The following is a 22,022-nucleotide window of genomic DNA, read 5'->3' as shown; positions in this document are numbered from 1 at the left end:
TTTAGTAAGGATAGAGTTTTACCATGTTGGCCAGGATAGTCTTGAACTCCCAGCCTCAGGTGATCTGCTCATCTTGGCCTCCCAAAGTGCTGGGATTACAGGCATGAGCCACCGCCCCTGGCCTATACTGTATTGTTTTTTTCTGAGTCATTTAAGAATAAGTGGTAGATAAGTTTCCTCTTTATCCTGAATACTTCAGCACGCACTTCCTAAATACAAGGACATTCGCTTACGTAACCAGAATGTATTGATCAAAATCATGTGATTAACATCCATACAATATTATATCATCTGCATATCATATATTTATATACATATACATATATGTATATATTTAATGTATATATGTTATATATATACATATGTATATAATATATATACATCTACATATATATATTTTTTTTTTAATTGCACTTTAGGTTCTGGGTACATGTGCAGAACATGCAGGATTGTTGCATAGGTGCATACATGGAAAAGTGGTTTGCTGCCTCCATCCCCATCACCTGCATCTGGCATTTCTCCTCATGTTATCCCTCCCCAGCTCCCTGCTCCCTGCTGTCCCTCTCCTAGTTCCCCTACAACAGACCCCAGTGTGATGTTCCCCTCCCTGTGTCCATGTGTTCTCATTGCTCAAACCTGCCTATGAATGAGAACATGAGGTGTTTGATTTTCTATTCTTATGTCAGTTTGCTGAGAATGATGGTTTCCAGGTTCATCCATGTCCCTACAAAAGACACAAACTCATCATTTTTTATGGCTGCATAGTATTCCATGGTATATAAGTGCCACATTTTCCCTGTCCAGTCTATCATCGAAGGAAATTTGGGTTGGTTCCGGGTCTTTGCTATTGTAAACAGTGCTGCAGTGAACATATGTGTGCATGTGTCTTTATAATAGAATGATTTATAATCTTTTGGACATATACCCCAAAATGAAATTGCTGGGTCAAATGGAATTTCTATTTCTAGTTCCTTGAGGAATCACCACACTGTCTTCCACAATGGTTGAACTAATTTACACTCCCACCAATAGTGTGAAAGTGTTCCTATTTTTCCACATCCTCTCCAGCATCTGTTGTCTCCAGATTTTTTAATGATCGCCATTCTAAATGGCATGAGATGGTATCTCACTGTGATTTTGATTTGCATTCTCTAATGACCAGTGATGGTGAACATTATTTCATGTTTGTTGGCCTGATATATGTTTTCTTTTGAAAGGTGTCCGTATCCTTCACCACTATGGGATGTGTTTGTTTGTTTTTTTTTTTTTTTCTTGTAAATCTGTTTTAGTTCCTTGTAGATTCTGGATATTAGCCCCTTGTCAGACAGGTAGATTGCAAAATTTTTTTCCCTGATTGTTTCTTTTGCGGTGCAGGAGCTCTGGTGTTTAATTAGATACCATTTGTCTATTTCAGCTTTTGTTGCCAAAGCTTTTGGTGTTTTAGTCATGAAGTCCTTGCCTATGCCTATGTCCTGAACGGTTTTGCCTAGGTTTTCTTCTAAGGTTTTTATGGTGTTAGGTCTTATGTTTAAGTCTTTAATACATCTGGAGTTAATTTTAATGTAAGGTGTCAGGAAGGGGTCCAGTTTCTGCTTTCTGCACATGGTTAGCCGGTTTTCCCAACACCATTTATTAAATAGGGAATCCTTTTTCCATTGCTTGTTTTTGTCTGATTTGTCAAATATGAGATGGTTGTAGAAGTTTAGTATTGCCTCTGAGGCCTCTGTTGTGTTCCATTGGTCTATATCTCTGTTTGGTACCAGTACCATGCTGTTTTGATTACTGCAGCCTTGTAGTATAGTTTGAAGTCAGGTAGCGTGATGCCTCCAGCTTTGTTCTTTATGCTTAGAGTTGACTTGGCTTTGCGGGCTCTCTTTTGGTTCCATGTGAAATTTGAGGTGGCTTTTTCCAGTTCTGTGAAGAGGATCCTAGGTAGCTTGACGGGGATAGCACTGAATCTATAAATTACTTTCGGCAGTGAGGCCATTTTCACAATATTGATTCTTTCTAACCGTGAGCATGCAATGTTTTTCCATCTGATTGTGTCCTTTCTTATTTCCTTGAGCAGTGGTTTGTAGTTCTCCTTGAAGAGGTCTTTTACATCCTTTGTTAGTTGTATTCCTATGTGTTTTATTCTGTTTGTAGCAATTGCGAATGGCAGATTGTTCTTGATTTGGCTCTCTTTAAGTCTGTTATTGGTATATAGGAATTCTTGGGATTTCTGCATATTGATTTTGTATCCTGAGACTTTGCTGAAGTTGCTTATCAGTTTCAGAAGATTTTGGGCTGAGACAATGGGGTCTTCTAGATATACAATCATGTCGTCTGCAAATAGAGACAATTTGACTTCCTCCTTTCCTATGTTGAATATCCTTTATTTCTTTTTCTTGCCTGATTGCTCTGGCTAGAACTTCCAAAACTATATAGAATAGGATTGGTGAGCGAGGGCATCATTGTCTAGTGCCAGATTTCAAAGGGAATGCTTCCAGTTTTTTCCCATTCAGTATGATATTGGCTATGGGTTTGTCGTAAATAGCTTTTATTATTTTGAGATACATTCCATCAACATCTAGTTTATTGAGGGTTTTTAGCATAAAGGGCTGTCGAATTTTGTTCAAGGCCTTCTCTGCATCCATTGAGATAATCATGTGGCTTTCGTCTTTGGTTCTGTTTATGCGGTGGATTACATTTACAGACTTGCGTATGTTGAACCAGCCTTGCATCCCCGGGATGAAGGCTGCTTGACCATGATGGATAAGCTTTTTGATGTGCTGTTAGAATCGGTTTGCCAGTATTTTATTGAAGATTTTTGCATCTATGTTCATCATGAATCTTGGCCTGAAGTTTTCCTTTCTTGTTGACTCTCTGCCGGGTTTTGGTATTAGGATGATGTTGGTCTCATAAAATGATTAGGGAAGAATTCCCCCTTATGTATTGTTGGAATAGTTTCCCTAGGAGTGGTACCAGCTCCTCTTTGTATGTCTGGTAGAAGTCAGCTGTGAACCCATCTGGACCTGGACTTTTTTTGGTTGGTAGGCTATTAATTGCTGCCTCAACTTCATCCTTTGTTATTGGTCTATTCAGCGTTTTGACTTTTTCCCAGTTTAGGCTTGGGAGGGTGCAAGGGTCCAGTAATTTATCCATTTCTTCTAGGTTTACTAGTTTATGTGCATAGACTTGTTTGTAGTAATCTCTGATGGTAATTTTTATTTCTGTGGAATCTGTGGTGATATCTCCTTTATCGTTTTTTATTCAATCTATTTGAGTCTTCTTTCTTTTCTTTTTTATTAATCTGGCTAGTGGTCTATTTTGTTGACCTTTTCAATAAATCAGCTCCTGGATTTATTGATTTTTTTGAAGGGTTTTTTTGTGTCTCTGTCTCCTTCAGTTCTGCTCTGATCTTAGTTATTTCTTGTCTCCTGCTAGCTTTTGAGTTTTTTTGATTTTGCTTCTCTAGCTCCTTCTTTTGCTCCCCTAGCTCCTTCAATTTTGATGATAGAGTGTCAACTTTAAATCTTTCCTTGCTTCTCATGTGGTCATTTATTGCTATATATTTTCCTCTAGACAGTGCTTTAAATCTGTCCCAGAGTTTCTGGTATGTTGTGACTTCATTCTCATTGGTTTCAAAGAGCATCTTTATTTCTGCCTTCATTTCATTGTTTATCCAGTCAACGTTCAAGAGCCAGTTGTTCAGTTTCCATGAAGTTGTGTGGTTCTGAGTTAGTTTCTTAATTCTGAGTTCTAATTTGATTGCACTGTGGTCCGAAAGACTGTTTGTTATGATTTTCATTCTTTTGAATTTGCTGAGGATTGATTTACTTCCAATTAGGTGGTCAATTTTAGAATACGTGCAATGTGGTGTAAAGAAGAATGTATATTCTGTGGATTTGGGGTGGAGAGTTTTGTAAATGTCTGTTAGGTTTCCTTGGTCGAGATCTGAGTTCAAGTCCTGGATTTCCTTGTTAATTTTCTGTCTTGTTGATCTGTCTAATATTGACAGTGGAGTGTTAATGTCTCCCATTATTATTGTGTGGGAGTCTAAGTCTCTTTGTGGGTCATAAAGAACTTGCTTTACGTATCTGGATGCTCCTGTATTGGGTGCATATGTATTTAGGATAATTAGCTCTTCTTGTTGCATTGATTATTTTATCATTATATAATGCCCTTCTTTTTCTCTCTTGATCTTTGTTGGTTTAAAGTCTATTTTATCAGAGACAAGGATCGCAACTCCTGCTTTTTTTTTTTTCTCTCCATTTGCTTGGTAAATGTTCCTTCATTCCTTTATTTTGAGCCTATGTGTATCCTTGCACATGAAATGTGTTTCCTGGATATAGCACACTGATGAGTTTTGACTTTTTATCCAATTTGCCAGTCTGTGTCTTTTGATTGGCGCAATTAGCCCATTTACATTTAAGGTTAATATTGTTATGTATGAACTGGGTCCTGCCACTTTGATGCTAGCTGGTTGTTTTGCCCATTAGTTGACACAGTTTCTTCATTGTGTCAATGTTCTTACCATTTTGTACATTTTTGAAGTGACTTGTACTGGTTGTTCCTTTCTCTGTTTAGTGCTTCTTTTAAGAGCTCTTGTAGGGCAGGCCTGGTGGTGATGAAATCTCTGAGGAATTGCTTGTTTGTAAAGGATTTTATTTCTCCTTCACTTCTGAAGCTTATTTGGCTGGATATGAAATTCTAGGTTGAAAGTTCTTTTATTTAAGGATGTTGAATATTGGCCCCCATTGTCTCCTGGCTTGTAGGCTTTCTATTGAGAGATCCGCTGTGAGTCTAATGGGTTTACCTTTGTTGGTAACCCAACCTTTCTCTCTAGCTGCCCTTAGCATTTTTCCCTTCATTTCAATGCTGGTGAATCTGGTGATTATGTGCCTTGGCGTTGCTCTTGTTGAGGAATATCTTTGTGGTGTTCTCTATGTTTCCTGGACTTGAATATTGGCCTGCCTTGCTCAGTTAGAGAAGTTCTCCTGGATACTATCCCGAAGAGTGTTTTCCAGCTTGGATTCATTCTCTGTGTCACATTCAGGTAAACCTATCAAACGTAGATTTGGTTTTTTCACATAGTCCCATATTTCTTGGAGGCTGTGGTCATTTCTTTTCACTCTTTTTTCTCTAATCTTACCTTCTTATTTTATTTAATTGAGTTGATCTTCAATCTCTGATATCTTTTCTTCTGTTCGGTCAATTCAGCTACTGAAACTTGTTTATGCTTCACGAAATTCTTGTGTTGTCTTTTTCAGCTCCATCAATTTATTTATATTCTTCTCTAAGCTGTTTATTCTCATACACATTTCATCAAACCTTTTTTCAAGGTTCTTAGTTTCTTTGCATTGGGTTAGAACATGTTCTTTTAGCTCAGAGGAGTTTGTTATTACCCACCTTCTGAAGCCTGTTTCTGTCAATTCCTCAGACTCATTCTCTATCCAGCCTTGTTCCCTTGCTGGTGAAAGGTTGTGATCCCTTGAAGGAGGAGAAGCATTCTGGTTTTGGCTGTTTTCATCTTTTTTTGCACTGGCTTCTTCCCATCTTTGTGGAATTATCTACCTGTGGTCTTTGTAGTTGATGACTTTTGGATGGGGTCTCTGAGTAGAGGTCCTTTTTGTTGATGATGAAGTTATTTCTGTTTTTTAGTTTTCCTTGTAACAGTCAGCACCCCCTGCTGTAGGACTGCTAGAGGTCCACTCCAGACCCTGCTTGCCTAGAGCTGACCTGCAGTGGCTTCAGAACAGTAAGGTTGCTGCCAGTTTCTTATTCTATTATCTTTTTCCCAGAAGGATACCTGCCAGATGTTAGCCTGGGCTCTCCTTTATGAGGTGTCTCTTTGGATATACAGGGGTCAGGGAGCAGCTTGAGGAGACAGTCTGTCCCTTACAGGAGCTCAAATACTGAGCTGTGAGCTCCCTTGTTCTGTTCAGAGCTGCTGGGGAGGTATGTTTCAGTCTGATGCAGCAAAACTCATAACTGCCTTTTTTCCTAGGTGCTCTGTCCAGGGAAAGTGGGGCTTTACCTATAAGTTCCTGATGTGTTGCTGCCTTTTTTCAGAGATGCCTTGCCCAGTAAGGAGGTAGCCTAGTCACAGTCTGCCAGCAGAGGCATTGTTGAGCTGCCATGAGCTCTACCCAGCTGCTGTGTGAACTTCCTTGAGGTTTTGTTTATAGAGGTATAGTTAGAATTGCCTCGGTAATGGTGGTTTGCCTGAGTAATGGTGGACTGTCTCTGTAATGGCAGACTGCCTCTGTAATTGTGGATTGCCTTGGTAATGATGGACTGCCTCAGTAATGGCAGACTGCCTTGATAGCGATCGACTGCCTCAGTAATGGCGGTCACCCTTCCCTCCACAGAGCTGGACCATCCTGAGTCCACCTGTATTTGCTGTGAAATTCTCAATCCAGAGTGTTTCAGATTGCTGGTCTTTGTGGGGGTTGGACCCACCAAGCCAGATCACCTGGCTCCCTGTTTCAGCCCCCTTTTCTTCAGTTGAATGGGCGACTCTGTCTCTCAGGCATTACAGGCACCAGTTGAAATGACCACCCAGATTTCTGTGAGTTTTTGGTGTGGATACCTGCTGCGCCAGCTGAAACAGCTATGCTGGAGACTCATGGCAGTTTTCTGCCTGGGGAATCTCCTAGTCTGTGGGCAGTAAAAACTCACTTGGAAATGCGATGATCACTCACCCTCTGTGTTCTTGTTGGGAACTGCATTCCAGAGCTGTTCCTATTCGGCCATCTTGGATTGTCTCTACTCCATGTTTACTTTTATGAGACATTGCCAAACTCTCTTCCAGATTGACTGTAACATTTTGCTTTACCACCAGCAGTGAATGAGAGTACCTTTTGTACCATATCCTTGCCAGCATTTGGTGTTATTGCTGTTTTGTATTTTGGTAATTGTAATAGCTGTGTGGTGGCATCTCGTTGTTTTATTTACACCTCTTTAATGACATGTTGAGCATCTTTCTATATGCTTATTTTCAATTTGTATATCTCCTTGGTTTAAGTATCTGTTCAGATTTTCCACCTACTGTTTAAATAGGATTTTTTTGTTGTTCAATTTTAAGAGTTCTTTGCATATTTTGGATACCTGTTCTTTTTTCTGATATGTTTGGCAAATATTGTTTCCCCATTCTGTGGCTTGCCTTTTCTTTCTCTTAACTTACAGGAGATTTTATTGCTAATCATTCCTTTTTATGATAAATGCTTCCATCATTTTCATGTCTAGTTCAAAAGACATCCATTATAGTCTTTCTGTATCTTGATATCTTCAGTCTAAATTAGCACAAACTACTTTGGATATGACTTAAATAATTTGCTATTTTATTATATAATAAAGTTTAATGTGTATGTCATGTAAATCCATCTTTTGTTTCCTGCTTATTATTAGACTTTTTGCTTAGAAGAATAGTTTTGAGTTGTTTTCTGTTAATTAGCCATAGTTTCTGTTTTGAACTTTTTGATGTGGTGCTTATTGAATTAAAACAATTTTTAGTCTGTCGTTTTCTTACTGCAGTTTTATGAAGTAATCTTCAATGCATATTGCTAAATGAAGGAAACCTGTCTGAAAATGTAGCCATACATACCCAACAATATGACCTTATGGAAAAGGCAAAACTGACAGTAGAAAGACGAGTGGTTGCTGGGGAGTTGGAAGGGGTAGGATGGGTGGAAAAGCACAGGTGACCAAAGAAAGCACCATGTGCTTTCTTGACCAAAGCTCCTGGTGGATACTTTTCATCCACCGTGAAAGTATCATGAAAGTATGACATCATACTTTCATGGTGGATACAGGACATTATGGATTTGTCAAAACCCAGGGAACTGTAAAACAAAATGAGCGGACTCCAGTTAGTAATATCGTATCAGTATTGGCTCATTAGCTATAATAAATGCACCAGGAATACAAGATGTACTATACTAATACAAAGGAGAAACTATGTGATAGAGAAGTAGAGGGGGTTGAGAAAGTAATGGGAACTCTGCACTTTCTGCTGAATTTTTTCATCAGCCTAAAACCATTTTAAAATTTACTAAATAAAATAAATCTCTTTGTACTGAGATCTACTTATTACCATGGAGAATCATGAAGTCTTGGGCTCAGTCCATCAGTGTATCTTAACATTTACTTTGAATAATGAGCAAACTCTGCTTTCATATGGTTACAAATGAGAGAGAACAGTTATCAAGATCCTATGCAGAGAATTGAAAAGGCTATCATATGAGTAACAAGTATGAATTATATCAGAAATCTAAGTTCATGGAAGAATACACATAACTATAATAACCAAAAAGAAATTATTCAAGTGTTTATTGGAACAGTAGATGCAGAGAACTGTACATTGAGTGAAGTATAGTTAAAATCCAGTTATGCCATTATTCTTGATAAAATGTTTTAATAGAAACCAACAAATTCTAGTCACATACTGTGATTTATAAAGAGGGACAGATTATCTGGACTTACTGGAGATGGATATGGTAGTAACTGGAATAGAATTGTAGAGGAATCTGGCTAGTTCTGATACTATGTTTCCCCTGAAAACTAGGATCAGAAAGCTATATTCTAGCAATATCTATTCATAAGCCAAAATCTGTTGTCTTAAAATTTCTACTCACCTTTTCCAGTTTCATCTGTTGAAACGTAAGTTTTAAATGTAAGAAAAATTATGATCTAGGATATATTAATCATAGTAGGATAACTTATTTTTTATTTTCCCTGTTGTATGTATTTAAACAATAGCCTAGTTCTTCTGATCTTAAAGCAAGCCTTTTGGCCTTTCTAGTCATTCTTTTTTTTTTTTTTTTTTTTTTGAGACGGAGTTTCGCTCTTGTTACCCAGGCTGGAGTGCAATGGCACCATCTCGGCTCACCGCAACCTCCGCCTCCTGGGTTCAGGCAATTCTCCTGCCTCAGCCTCCCAAGCAGCTGGGATTACAGGCACGTGCCACCATGCCCAGCTGATTTTTTGTATTTTTAGTAGAGACGGGGTTTCACCATGTCGACCAGGATGGTCTCGAACTCTCGACCTCGTGATCCACCCGCCTCGGCCTCCCAAAGTGCTGGGATTACAGGCTTGAGCCACCGTGCCCGGCCCTTTCTAGTCATTCTTAATCCTTTGATCAAACAAGTTTTATTTTAATGATTTTATTTTCAAATTTCACATAACAATAAAATCTCTGAGCCTGATTTGAAGTTGAGGGCTCTCTGCTCCATGAGTTTGGGCCTGCTGAGTAGACTGAATGCCTATAGTTGGAGAAGGGAAAGTGATTTATTTCTTTTCTCCTTCCGTACCTGCCTTCTCTGCTCCTGCAAGCATAGGGCTTAGAGCAGAGGAGAGGGAGAAGAGGAACATTTTTGCTTAAAGTATGGTTGGTTCTGCCCCGGGGTTTGTTGCATTTGGCAGGAGTTAAAGCCATCTTTCCTCATGTGTATTTCTTGTAGAGTGCTCTCCTTGGTTATTCCGGAAACACTCGTCGCTGAGGATCTCTCACCTGCAGTTCTCTGCTGGATCTTCATTTTGACTGGTAAGTTATCACTTCTTTTGCTGAGGTCTTCACAACTCCTCCCGTGGTTTTCATGGACAAGAACTTATGTAATCCCGTACTTGCTCCTTTGTGTGACCTGCGCTTGGTCTGCGGAAAATCCTCATGCATTCTTTTTCCTTAAGACCCTGGGAGTACCTGCTGATTTCCATGTGGGGAGAATCTCTCCTGTACTTTCCATTAGAAGGATAGCCAGGTGCCTGGTTTCTGTGTGTTTTCCAGATAAAGGTCTAACACCTGCCAAGGACGTGTCCCCTCCCTCTTCTCAGCTCTTCTTCCTTGACTTGGTGTTGAATGATAATACTTCCCCATCCCTGCATTCTTTGAAAAACTTCATTTTAAACCTTTATTCATCGTGACTCAGGGGTGTAGGAGTCATTTCATGATTCCTAGGTCCCATAATAAATCCTTGTTCAGAACCTCACTTTCCCTTTATAACATCTTATAACAGAAGCAATCCAGAAAGTCTTTTTTCTTCAAATATTGGGATTCGTTAAGAATCCTTCTGTCATCTCCTTTTTATGCTAAAGTCATTTACTGAAGGAATGACATCCCCAGACTCCTCAATAGCATCTTTTCTGTTTTCAGCTCAGTGTGATCTAACTGAAGAGGGCCTTTTAAATATGTGGCAAGCAATAAAACAAACCTACCAGACCAGCAGTGATAACTCAACAAAAGACACATACTTGTCATGTATAAGTCAAACGCTAATAAGATATGCTCAACATTTAATTTTAAGTATTTTACTCATGAGAGGAGTGGGTGATGGGTTTAAAAAAAGAAATAAAAAGGATCAGTCTGAAAAGTGAAAGCTCCCTTTTATGAAATGGCAGAAAAAATTATTTAATAAATTGTCAGATGAGTACTTTGTAGATTTCTATATATAATTCCCTTAGATTGCTAAGCTAAGTATGAAAGCATGACCTACTTTTCCTCAACTTAGGCCTCATAGTGGGTATTTGCTCTATTCTCCATACTGCTATTTTCTCCCTAAGTCACTCTTCTACAGAAAGCACTTCCAAAATGGACTCATCAAAGACAGACATTTCTGAGAATCTTAATCAGAGATTCATAGTTTGTATTCATCTGGTTCACAACTCTGTGAATTGCCAATTTTTGTTGAATTATTTACCTAAAAATGAACATATTTTAACCCTTGCTTAATTGGCAGTATCTAATAATATCTCCCATTTGCTACTCGCCTTGTGGACATTGAGAGAATGGTTCAGAAAATTCAGCTGGCATTCGGGAGGCCTGGCCTAGATAATCCTATTTCTGGAAAATTATTGATTTGTGCCAGATTACATATTAAAAATCTCTGAAAATGATGTCATTCTTTTCCTTTCTTCTCAGTTAAATCTATGGGATCTCCCCACTTTTTTTTTTTTTTTTTAATTTTATCAGGTTCTAGCCTCAGCTGAGGTCCAAGGGGAGTGGATGGATGAATGGCAGATAGCTGAAAGAGCACTCGGGGTGGAGGGCATAGGCAGGTGAAAGGTACTTTTATTTAGCGGCTCTCTCATCAATAGCTTACTGACGTCAGCTCCCTTACACTGTCCACCTTTATCTCCACTGTCTGCTCCGGCTCTGCGGCTCCTGCTGCCCCCATGCCTGCAGCTGCGTGGCAGCCTCTCCCATGCCTTCAGGGTCAGCAGCTTCACTCTTTCTCTCTCTCAGGACCAGAACGAGCCCTACCATGGCTCCCCTCTGTGTTGCAGATGGACAGCTCTTGTTCTCTCTCTCTCTTTCTCTGGGTGCCAGGACCATGTTAAGCCATGCCTAGGAACCTGTACGGTATCAGCAGGGCAGTTATACCTTCTACAGGCAGTAGTGGCTCAGAGCCAAGTATGAGCTTACACAAACAGTTATATAACAAGTGGAGTATGTGCCTAATCTTAAACTCGCTGAGTCATGCAGGCCTGGACGTCTGCCTTGGCCTAATTTTTGAGCAAAGCACATCCAAGTATCTTACACCCTACCTCCTAGGCCAAGGGAGGCATAGGTTTAATACATAGCTTTGGGCATTCAGGACACAGCTTTGGCACATAGGCCCCAGACGCACAAACCTGACACATAAGTTTTGTGCATGCAGGCCCGATACATACACATAGGCTTGACACATTAAGCCTGACACATAAACTCTGGGCATGCAGGCCCGATACACAGATTTGGGCACACAGGCTCAATACATATACATGGGCTTTGATAAACTGCCCAGCTCTTGGCATAGATTATCATAGGTGTCCCCTCCTTGGTGATTACCATTCACACCCACCTGAGTTCAGCTCATTAGCTACTTTGCCTACATGTCGTTTCAAACCACATCGTGTCAGTACTAGGCTGCACTGTGATAACAGTCCAGACAGCAGTAGCACCTTGGCTAGACCCATCTGTATGCCATGCTCTTTTAGGAATGGGGGGGTGCCCTTCTTAACAGTGAAGGCTCAGCATGTAGCGGTGCCTCAGGCCCCATGGCCTCATCTTGCATTAGGATCCTAAAGCTTCTTGTAACTGTGCTGCGAAGGGACTTGTAGTCAGAGTACTCCACTGTTCCAAGTAGGCACCTCACTTTGCTAAAGTGGATCTGTGCCATCCCAGGCCGGTGGGGGGTCATTACCCATGAATGCATGCATCCTGCTATTGGGTAAGTCATCCACAAAATGACTGTAACCCATCCAGCCATGCTGTTATGAGCGTGAAGAGCAGCGTGTGCAGTTACCAACTGCTTCTGTGTTAATGAACACCAAGAGCTCAGCTCCCTTCCACAGCAGCGACTAAATGCCTACCGGTTGTTCCAAGCATTCCCTGCACTGCTATAGGCTCTAGCCAACACTAGCTATCTGTAGTTATGTGTACATCAAGTTTAAATGAGTGGCCCTGGTTAACTACCCATAGGGCTTGTTCCTGCTCAATCGCCTGCTTGGTTATTGGAAAAGGCTACCTCAGCCTTATCATCCCAATCCCAGGCAAGAGAGGGTGTTGCCAATTTTAAATCTGCAAGATAATCAGAGGTTAACATCATCAAGACGATGACATAGAGAGGGGCTATGCATGTTGCCCTCAGCAACAATGTGAAAGTCCATTGTTGCCCTCCCATGAGGGTAAACTGTTGTCAGTGGTTCTCTGGACAAGAAGTCCCAATTTCACTGTTAAGCAGTCCAGCAAGGCCATGTCAGATAGTACAGATGCCAAGCTGTGCAAAACATCCCCCACCCCCAGAATGTCCTCAGGCGTGGGAGAGACACACACAGTGCATAAGCGGAAAGCCAAGCAGCCATGCAAAGATGCAAAGATACAGGTTTCACTTTCACTGACCAGTCTTCGTAATTATCAAGAACTGCAGCTCTGTCCATAAACTTAACCGGTTTCAGGAGACATTCGATTGCCAAGTTGACATTCGGCCTTTGGTCATCCGGTGCCCCCCAAGCCAGGCTTCTTGGCCAATCTCTTATCAAACAGAAAAGGCTTTACACTTTCACCTAAGTGAGGCAGGCAGTCTGTGAACTGGATCGCCCGGGCGTGGCTGGGTTGTGTAGCAGTGGCCTTCTCCCGAATGACCTACACTAAGTCTGTACGTGACTGCTAATGTTACTTGCTTAACTCCTGCAAAGCACTATAACAGTTGTGTTCCGCCACTGTGCGGGGCCCCTGGGCTCACCCCTGGGGTTCCATTAGCTGCTGATATTCTACCTTCTGATGGATCACAGGGCTAGCTGCTGGCAGAGGAGCCTCCTCCCTGTGCTGCATGCCTGCATATGGCAGGGACTGGGCCTGCACCTCCCACAGCATAATTACAAATGCCCATCTGACCCTGCCAGGAAAGGCATGCTCCTCCTTGGTGCTGTGCACTCCCAGGCACTTCAGTGCCCTCTTCATACTCACAGGGGACCCGTTCACTGCCTTCCGTGTTTCCACCAGATCCCATCCTTACAGCATGGCTGTCACCAGGTACCACAGCCCATGCTGTGGCCACAAAGCCGACTGGGGAGCCCTCGGGGGCTGAGGACCCATTCACCTCATGCTTCTGACACCAATTGTCAGGTTCCAGCCCCAGCTGAGGTCCAAGGGGAGTGGATAAATAGCTGAAAGAACACTCAGGGGGCCACGGGCAGGTGAAATGTAGTTTTATTCAGCAGCTTTCTCAGCAGCAGCTTACTCACATTAGCTCTCTCACACCGTATCTGTTTATGTTGGTTGTCTGCTCTGGCTCTGTGGCTCCTGCCTTTCCTGCCGCTGCACAGCAGGCTCTCCCTTGCCTTCAGGGACAGCAGCTAAATTCTCTCTCTCTGGGCACCAGCACAAGCTATGCCATAGCTCCCTTCTGTTCACCTGCAAGACAGATAGCTCTTGTTCTATCTCTCTTTCTCTGGGCGCCATTGTCATTTCAAGCCATGCCCAAGAGCCTGTACAGTGTCAGCAGGGCAGTTATACCTTCTACAGACAACAGTGGCTCAGAGCCAAGTGTGAGCTTATACAAGCAGGTTATGTAACAAGTGGAGTATGCACCTGCACCCTAAACTTGATGAGTCATGCAGGCCTGGATGTCTGCCTTGGTGGAACTCTTGACCAGAGCACATCCATGTACCTTACAAATTGTCTTCTAACAACTGGTAACCTAGAAAAATTTAGACTAGCACCAAACAACAGAATAGTAACTCAATAAATGAGGGGTGGCATGCAGCCATGAACACAGAACCAGAAGACCAGGCTGAGTAGATGTGAATTCCTTTTTGTCGTTTCTTAGCCACTTTATATTGGGTAAGATTCTTGAAGTCTGTGACTTAATCTATAGTTTTTCAACCTATAAAAATAAATAATAGGGCCAGTTGTGGTGGTTCAAACCTGTAATCCCAGCTCTTTGGGAGGCTGAGGCTGGCAGATCATGTGGTCAGGAGGTTGAGACCATCCTGGCCAACATGGTGCAACCCTGTCTCTACTAAAAGTACAAAAAGTTAGTCAGGTGTGGTGGCAGGCAGCTGTAATCCCAGCTACTTGGGAGGCTGAGGCAGGAGAATCGCTTGAACCTGGGAGGCAGAGGTTGCAGTGAGCCAAGATTGTGCCATTGCACTCCAGCCCGGGTGACAGAGCAAGACTCCATCTCAAAAGTAAAATAAAATAAAATAATAGTAGTATCACATACCTCATAGAGTAGAAAAGAGGATTGAATGAGTTAACATGTCATTAAGTGCTTCTCATAGTGCCTGTAATATGGAATATGCTCAGTGCATATATGTGTTTTAGTACCTCAAAAATAATAATAGCTTACAAAATGAATGCGAAATCCTAATCTAACAGTTACAGAAATTGTACCAGTCTCAGTCATTTTCACATAAAGCAGAAAGTTAATACAATGTCCTTCCCATGATTTTCCTTTGTATGACCCTTAGCACCTTGGCTTGAAAATTAAGAAAGAAAAGCACAAATATAGGACACTAGAGTCTAAACAGGCAAACTATTTTCAGAAGTATTGGCTATACTGTGAACCATAGCAAAGAGGATCAAGAATACCTTTTGCCTATCAGGATGTTTAATCCTACACATTGAAAGAAAACAAGAGCCGCCCGCCAGCACATACCCCATTCCAGAAAAAAACCCATCCCTGGCACACTTAATGGCTCCTGTGTCCTGGTCACATCCTAGGGTTTGTGGTTACCTAACTTGTCCCTCATGGGAGGGGCCTAAATGGGAACCCCTAACACTAAGAGGGTTTTGTGCAATTCCTGAATGTATGTTTGGGGGGTTAGTGCTCCTGGTGTTTTGTTGGTTTAAGTTACCTTTTTTGATTTTGGAATAAATTATTCTGAAGAGTTACATTCTAGTATCCTGTCTACTTTTCTATTTGTGTTTCCTGTGTGCTCCTCTTATTACTTTGGAGACACAGGCCGTGGTGAGATTGTGATCACTTGAGTATCACGGTAAAGAAAAAGATGGAATATGGTTCCCTTGTCCTCTCCCCACCCTGCCCCTGTAGACCTCCTGCCAATACCCACACTGTGCGGAAAGCTCTGAGGATAAACGTTCATGGTAAAATCTAGATTGTTTTAAAAATGTCTCTAAAATGACTCAGTTGATAGTTATTTTTTTCTATATTAATGTAACTTTAAAATGGCAAGTGATTTCTATTGAAATGTATTTTTTTCTACGATATTGTGTTTTGTAAATTATAACCCCCATGCAGTCAATAATGTTATACATTTTAAAAATAACTGACCCTCAAATTCCAATATTGATCATAGTTTTGCTTCAATCAATACTAATCTCGCAGACAAATTAGTCTTAACATTGACCAGAAAAAGTCATTATCAGCTAGTTGCCACAGCATAAGTTGAATTAACTTAAGGAGTAAAAAATACACAGTTTTTTTGTATTACTTCATATTTGATACTTCTAGCCTTAATTCTTTACTGTTTTTAATGTTAACAAATTATCCCAGTAGCTTAACCAGCAGCTATCCGCTCATTAAGTAAAATAAATAAATATATAAAATTTCAGTGCAGTACCTGGCACATAAACATACTCATTAAATATATATAATGACTTCCTTCAATTTTTATCTTTCAAGATTAAGATATTAAGAATTTCATCATCTCCATTAGATATCTACATATAGATAGAAGTACTAGAAAATTTGGCATTGGCCTTAAAGACCAAATGCTGGCTCATGATGTGGCTGATTTATTTTCAGAGTGGTCAGTGTGAATGGACATTGCAAACTGGGGAGTACTGAAATGTCTTACAAGAGCACTTGATGAAAACATCACTCTTTCTCTGGCCCATTTCAAAGCACTGCCTATATAACAGAGGATTTTTATGTTCAAGACCAGGAGTTTGCCTATTCCTTTTTTTGTTCTTATCTCTTTTTACTTTCTCTATTCCCACCATCTTACCATTTCCTGTGCACCTGTGTGTGTGCATGCACGCGTGCACGCACACATACACACACACACACACACACACACACACACAAACACAGTCCAATATAGCATGCCCACGTCTATTCAGTACCAAAATCTTCATTATCATGAATAAATGCTGAGAAATCAACTGTACCTATTAAGTCTTAAGATTGTTACTTAACATTAATCCATGTTTAATAGATATGGTTCTATAAAATTGCCAATATTTAGCAATATTACACCTTCAGTAGAGATCAGACTGATATCTTGGTCTTATCCGAGGTATCTGGTCATTGCTCTGCCAGTCAGCAATACTCTATCTGTGACTATATGATGCAATATAATGAGATGCCATTGTGATTCTTGGCTAGTCAGGATGTTGCTTTTTAGTTCATTTGACTGTATGCCTGGTTCTGTTCCACTGGCTCACATTGCTTGGTCGGGTTCCCTTTCACTGCTCTTAAAAGCACTCCTCCTTTCTTTACTGTGATTAAAGTTACCTAGACTTATCTTTTTCTTGATTTTAAACTTTTACAAAAAGACAGAAGGAAACTTGACTTAAAATAACTTTTATTTTATACCCAGCAAAAAGTATCTGAGATAAGGAAATGTTAAGGGGTCTGTATCTGTATCTGCTTAGAATGGAAAAGGAAAGCAAAAAATAGAAGTTTTTTTTGTTTTTTTTCTTGACCTCTCATCCTCACCAGCTCCCATGCAGCTCTCCTGCTTTGTAGTAGGCCCAGGGCATAGGTCCATTCCCAGTGCTGATACTGCTATTAGCCCCCAAGCCCAACCCAGCATTTATATTTGCTTCCACCTCATAGCTTTTGGCATGTTTCAGAATTTTGTTTGTCTGTTTTTGTGGAGAGATTTTTCCCCCTCAATTTCTGAAAATCAAGTAAAAATATTAAAATCGTATTATGTATTGGATTCAGTTATTTTTCTTTTTTATGGTATAAATTTAAGGTATACAGCATGATCTTTTAAATACACATATACATAGTAAAATGATTACTGTAGTTGACCAAATTAACAAATCTATCTCCTCATATAGTTATCTTTTCATGTGTGTGGAAAAATCTATCTCCTCACATAGTTATCTTTTCATGTGTGTGTGATAAGAGTATCTAATCTCTTGGCAAATTAACAATACACAAAATAATATTATTAACTGCAGTCATAAGACTGGGCATGAAACCTCCATATTTATCCTATATAACTGCAACTTTGTACCCTTTGGCCAACATCTCCCATTCCTGCACTTCTGTAGACATGATTCTATTTTTTACTTCTATGTTTTTGGCTTCGTAAAAAAGTCTTATACTTAATACAGTTCGTATCACAGTATCTGAGTGTCCAAAAATGCTTTTTAGGTAAATATGTACTTGATTACCTAGCATTATTGTCATATTATAAGTTATATGACATTTCAAGAGGTGAGTTTATTTTACTTACCATCAGCAATAGTGTTTCATTGGCTAGCTCATTTAGTTCAGTTTACACAAATGTTATTGAATACATTTTATGTGCCAGGTTCTTTTGCAGAAAATAAATGCCTGCTTGCAATGTTGGTCGTTGGCTAGCATCTGGGAACTTGAATGGTAAACAGTTCCCACCATGATATAAAACTTAAACCAAACGAAAAAAGTGGGGTGGTATGCCTAGCCTGTATACAAACAATGTGGTTTAACACCTAGTTTTCCTTCTAGGAGTCTGAAGTTTTGCTATATACTGGGCAGAGAGTACTTACGTGACCAAATCCCGGTATAAACCTTGGACACTGACTTTCTAATGACTTTCCCTGGTAGACAACACTTCACATTGTTGTTGTAATTTTATGTTGAAGTTAAAAAGCATATTCTGAATATTTCACAGGGAAAGAACTCTTGGAATCTTGAACCTGTTTATTTTTCTGTTCTTTGCCCCATGCGCCTTTTGTCTTTGCTGATTTAGCTTTCGATCCTTTCACTGTAATAAATCATAGCCAGGAAAGTAACTACATGCTGAGTCCTGCGATCCCTCCTTGTGATTCACTGAACCTGAAGTGGACTCGGAAACCCATGACAGAGCTGTACATCAGACAAACTGGGAATAAATTGAACACATCAATAAAGACAGAGCCTTTCCCATGAGGAGACTGTAGACTCATAGGACAGAAGGAGTAGGAAGTGTGTAAGGGGCTATTAGATATTCAAATAGATCATTTCAGTATTATTTGGTTGATAATAACCGAATCATGCAAAGAGTGCTGTGGGAACACCAAGAAGAGATACTGTTTCTAGGAGTTCAGGACAAATTTTAAAAATGGTAACTACTTTTCCAGATACAGAAAGGTAGGCAATACATGCTGAACAAAGAGACCCGAATATAAAATAAAATAACATTAATGATAATAATGATAGTAATGGCCACAAGAACAATAGCGAATATGAAGTGCTTACTAAGTACTGAGATTTCTTTAAGCCCTTCTATATATTAACTCATTTGATTCTCATAGCAGTGCTGTGAAGTAAGTAATATATGTTTTGTTAAACTGAGGAAATGTGGGCATGGAGAGATTAGGCATGTTGTACATGTGCATGAGCTTGCCTGTGTTACTCAGCAGCTTGATCCTAGAAAATCTAGCTGTTACTCTGTGCTAACTTTCTAAAGAAGGCAGGTGGGATATATTTGTTTAATTATTTTATTTTTTAATTTCAAACTTCTGACATGGAAAATGCTTTTTAAATTATAACACATGTGAGTTGGAAATTTCCAGAGTGAAATAAACTATTATTATCTTGGTGGGAAAATAAAACTTGCAAATGTAAAAATAATTGAAAGCAATAGAAAATGTCATATTTGAATATGTAATATAATCTAAAAGAAGCAATGTATATATTAAGCATTACTTCCTTTATGCATGTGGAGGCTTAATGATATCCTTACAGTGGCTAAATCTGTGATAAAAACATGATAGCATATCAATGAATAATTGCTTCACTTATTGAATAAGATCTGCAGTCTCTGTAAATAGTGTTTAATTTGGAGCTTCTCTGCTATTAGATTTGACTTAGTATTTTCAGTGGTGAATGAATTATATTTGTATCTTTGGTGTTCATATATATAAATACTCTATTTTTGTAACTTTGGTGTTTGTATAAATATAAACAAACACCAAAGGTATAAAAATATTTTTATATACGTGTATATATATCTGAAAACATATATATATATAAACCATATATATAGACAGACTATATATATATATATATATATTTCAGATCTGTTATGTGAAAAATGGTGAAAGAATATTACATTTCTTTGTTTTTAAAACATTTTCTCTACTTGTTATATAATTTTTCAAAGTTTTAGATAACATTTAGACAAATAAATTGGCTACTCTTTATCTTTTTCTCCTCCAAAGCTGTAAGAAGACTTAGAGTTATAAATGATAAAGAAAAAGAAGCTGCCAGTAGTTTAAGTAGTATCTTCAGGTCATTTTAGTATTTTGTCATCTTCTTTGGCTAACCTTTTGACTGTAATATAATTATGAATAGTAATCAATTTCTATTGCAATTGGAAAATTGAAATTTTTAAGTGGTCTAACACATCTAATAAAAATGACCCTTTTATAGATGGAGGATGAAAGCCATAGCTAGTATTTGAACATTTATTAATGGAATAATTTTTAGAAAGAAATAGCCAATGACATTTTAAAATGATTAGTTTTTAGGAAAAAGAGCAGTATTATCTAATTTGGATAGAATTTACCGTGTTGCTCAATATGGACTGTATGCCTAGAGTTGCACAGGGTGTTACTTGGAATTACCATTTGATTAATTTTTAATTTCCAGCTTTTCATTGAAGCTCTCCACCTTGTTGCCTAACCATGTGACTGTGTTCATCAGGTTTATTTTAATATCCTTTTCTGATAACGCCAATATCTGTATCTACATTGGGTTTGCTTCTATTGTCTTTTTTATTTTCTCGCCTTGACATACTTGGTCTCTTTTCTTAGCATGTCTGATAATTGTCTAATGGGATGCTGTCTGTCTGTTATGTGTAAGATTATAAAAGTAATCTCTAGATATTGTTTTCTTTCTCATGAGAGAATTCCCTATTGTTTCCTTCAAGCAGAGAGAAGGGATAGAATGTATTAATACAATTCAGTGAGAGATGAAGCTTGTTTAGAATTGCAGTTTTATCTTAGTGAACTCTGGTTTAATTTTGGTTCACCTCTGAAATAAATATGTGCAAGTATGTGTGTGTATGTGTGTATGTATACACACATGTCAAACACAAGTGTAAATATATGTGACGTGATCTTGTTTGAGTAGAACTGACATTGACATTCACAGTTTTTTCATGGGGTATTTACCAGGACCCCTTCTCCTTGATGGCTTCATACCACATATGCCTTCAGTCCCTTCAACCCCACAGGAAGCCCTGTTTCGTTCCTTAGCACTTTGCCTTTTGCATGTGAATTAGCAGATGCTTTAAGAGGGAAAAGCCATAATGAATGTTAGACAGAGTCCTTTGTAATTCTCTTCCCTCTGGGATCACAGCCTCTCAAATCCACAGCTTTTATTGGTCTCCAATGTCTTTTAATTGATGTAATTTGGATTTTAGACAGTCTTACCACTTCTCCCCACCAGAAGCATAGGTCTGCAACAGGTTTTTCTGTAGAAAACACAGTGTATTACTAAAGTTGCAAAGTATAAAGGACATTTACGTATGTTGTTATCTGTCGGTTTCGTGATAACCAATTTCAGAATATTTGACTACTATACTAAAAAATACTCTTACTCCTATTTTAACCTGAAAGTGAATAATGTACAAAAAAGACTCAACATATAATGCATAACCTAACGTATAACGGACAATTTAGTTCAAAAACTGGTTAGATCTGAATTTTCCAGTCCGGAGCACAGTCTGCATTTTATCTTTTACTACATCATGCCATTCAAAATCTAAGTAATTACATAACCTCTATATCAAGCTCCAAGCTTTAGCTACAACTAAGTCTCAACAGGATTCCTGTTATAGCTCTTGTTTGAACTTAACCTATTTTATTTTTTATGGTCGCAATCATGTTTTTGTCTCATAATAAATTGGTAACAGGTAAAGGGCTTGAGTATGAGTGATAGTGAAAGTAATGATGACAAATATAAATATCCTAAAAATGTGTATCATTTGCTCTTGACTATTTATCTCAATGTAAGTTTACTTCTTATAAAAATGTCATTTCTTTTCATTCCTGATGTGAAATTTTCCCTTTAATAAATGAGAAAGAATGCTATTTTATGACTTCACATAACTCAACACTATGAATTACTACAAATATACATTAATTTACCATTTCCTCAGAAGGCTATTTCATGTAGCTTTGCAAACAAATGAAAAAGCACACTAGAGGAATTACATACTTAATCATTTAGTAGCAGTTCTAACTTACAGCTTTGACATAACAATTTAACAAAACAATGAAGTGATTGATTCAAGAAAAGTAGTTAGATTACAAATTGCACTCTTTCAAATACTTGGTTCTCAAATTTCAGATGTGAGTTATTATTACCACAGTCTTTGAGCACTCATTTAAG

The 22,022-nt window shown here is 39.0% G+C and overlaps 1 protein-coding gene across 4 annotated transcripts in view; it reads left to right on the top strand.

Annotated features, from left to right (window-relative positions):
* The window catches only part of THSD7A (thrombospondin type 1 domain containing 7A), an 885,997-nt gene that overhangs the window by 102,803 nt on the left and 761,172 nt on the right, over positions 1-22,022 (top strand). For all 4 annotated transcript variants that reach the window (XM_074379520.1, XM_074379521.1, XM_074379519.1 and 1 more), the window contains exon 2: positions 9,444-9,526. The gene's annotated coding sequence lies outside the window, so the exon portion shown is untranslated. The remainder of the gene's footprint in view (positions 1-9,443; positions 9,527-22,022) is intronic.

Source organism: Saimiri boliviensis, chromosome 10 (assembly GCF_048565385.1).
Source record: "Saimiri boliviensis isolate mSaiBol1 chromosome 10, mSaiBol1.pri, whole genome shotgun sequence".
NCBI lineage: Eukaryota > Metazoa > Chordata > Mammalia > Primates > Cebidae > Saimiri > Saimiri boliviensis.
This window is presented reverse-complemented; position numbering and strand designations above follow the sequence as displayed.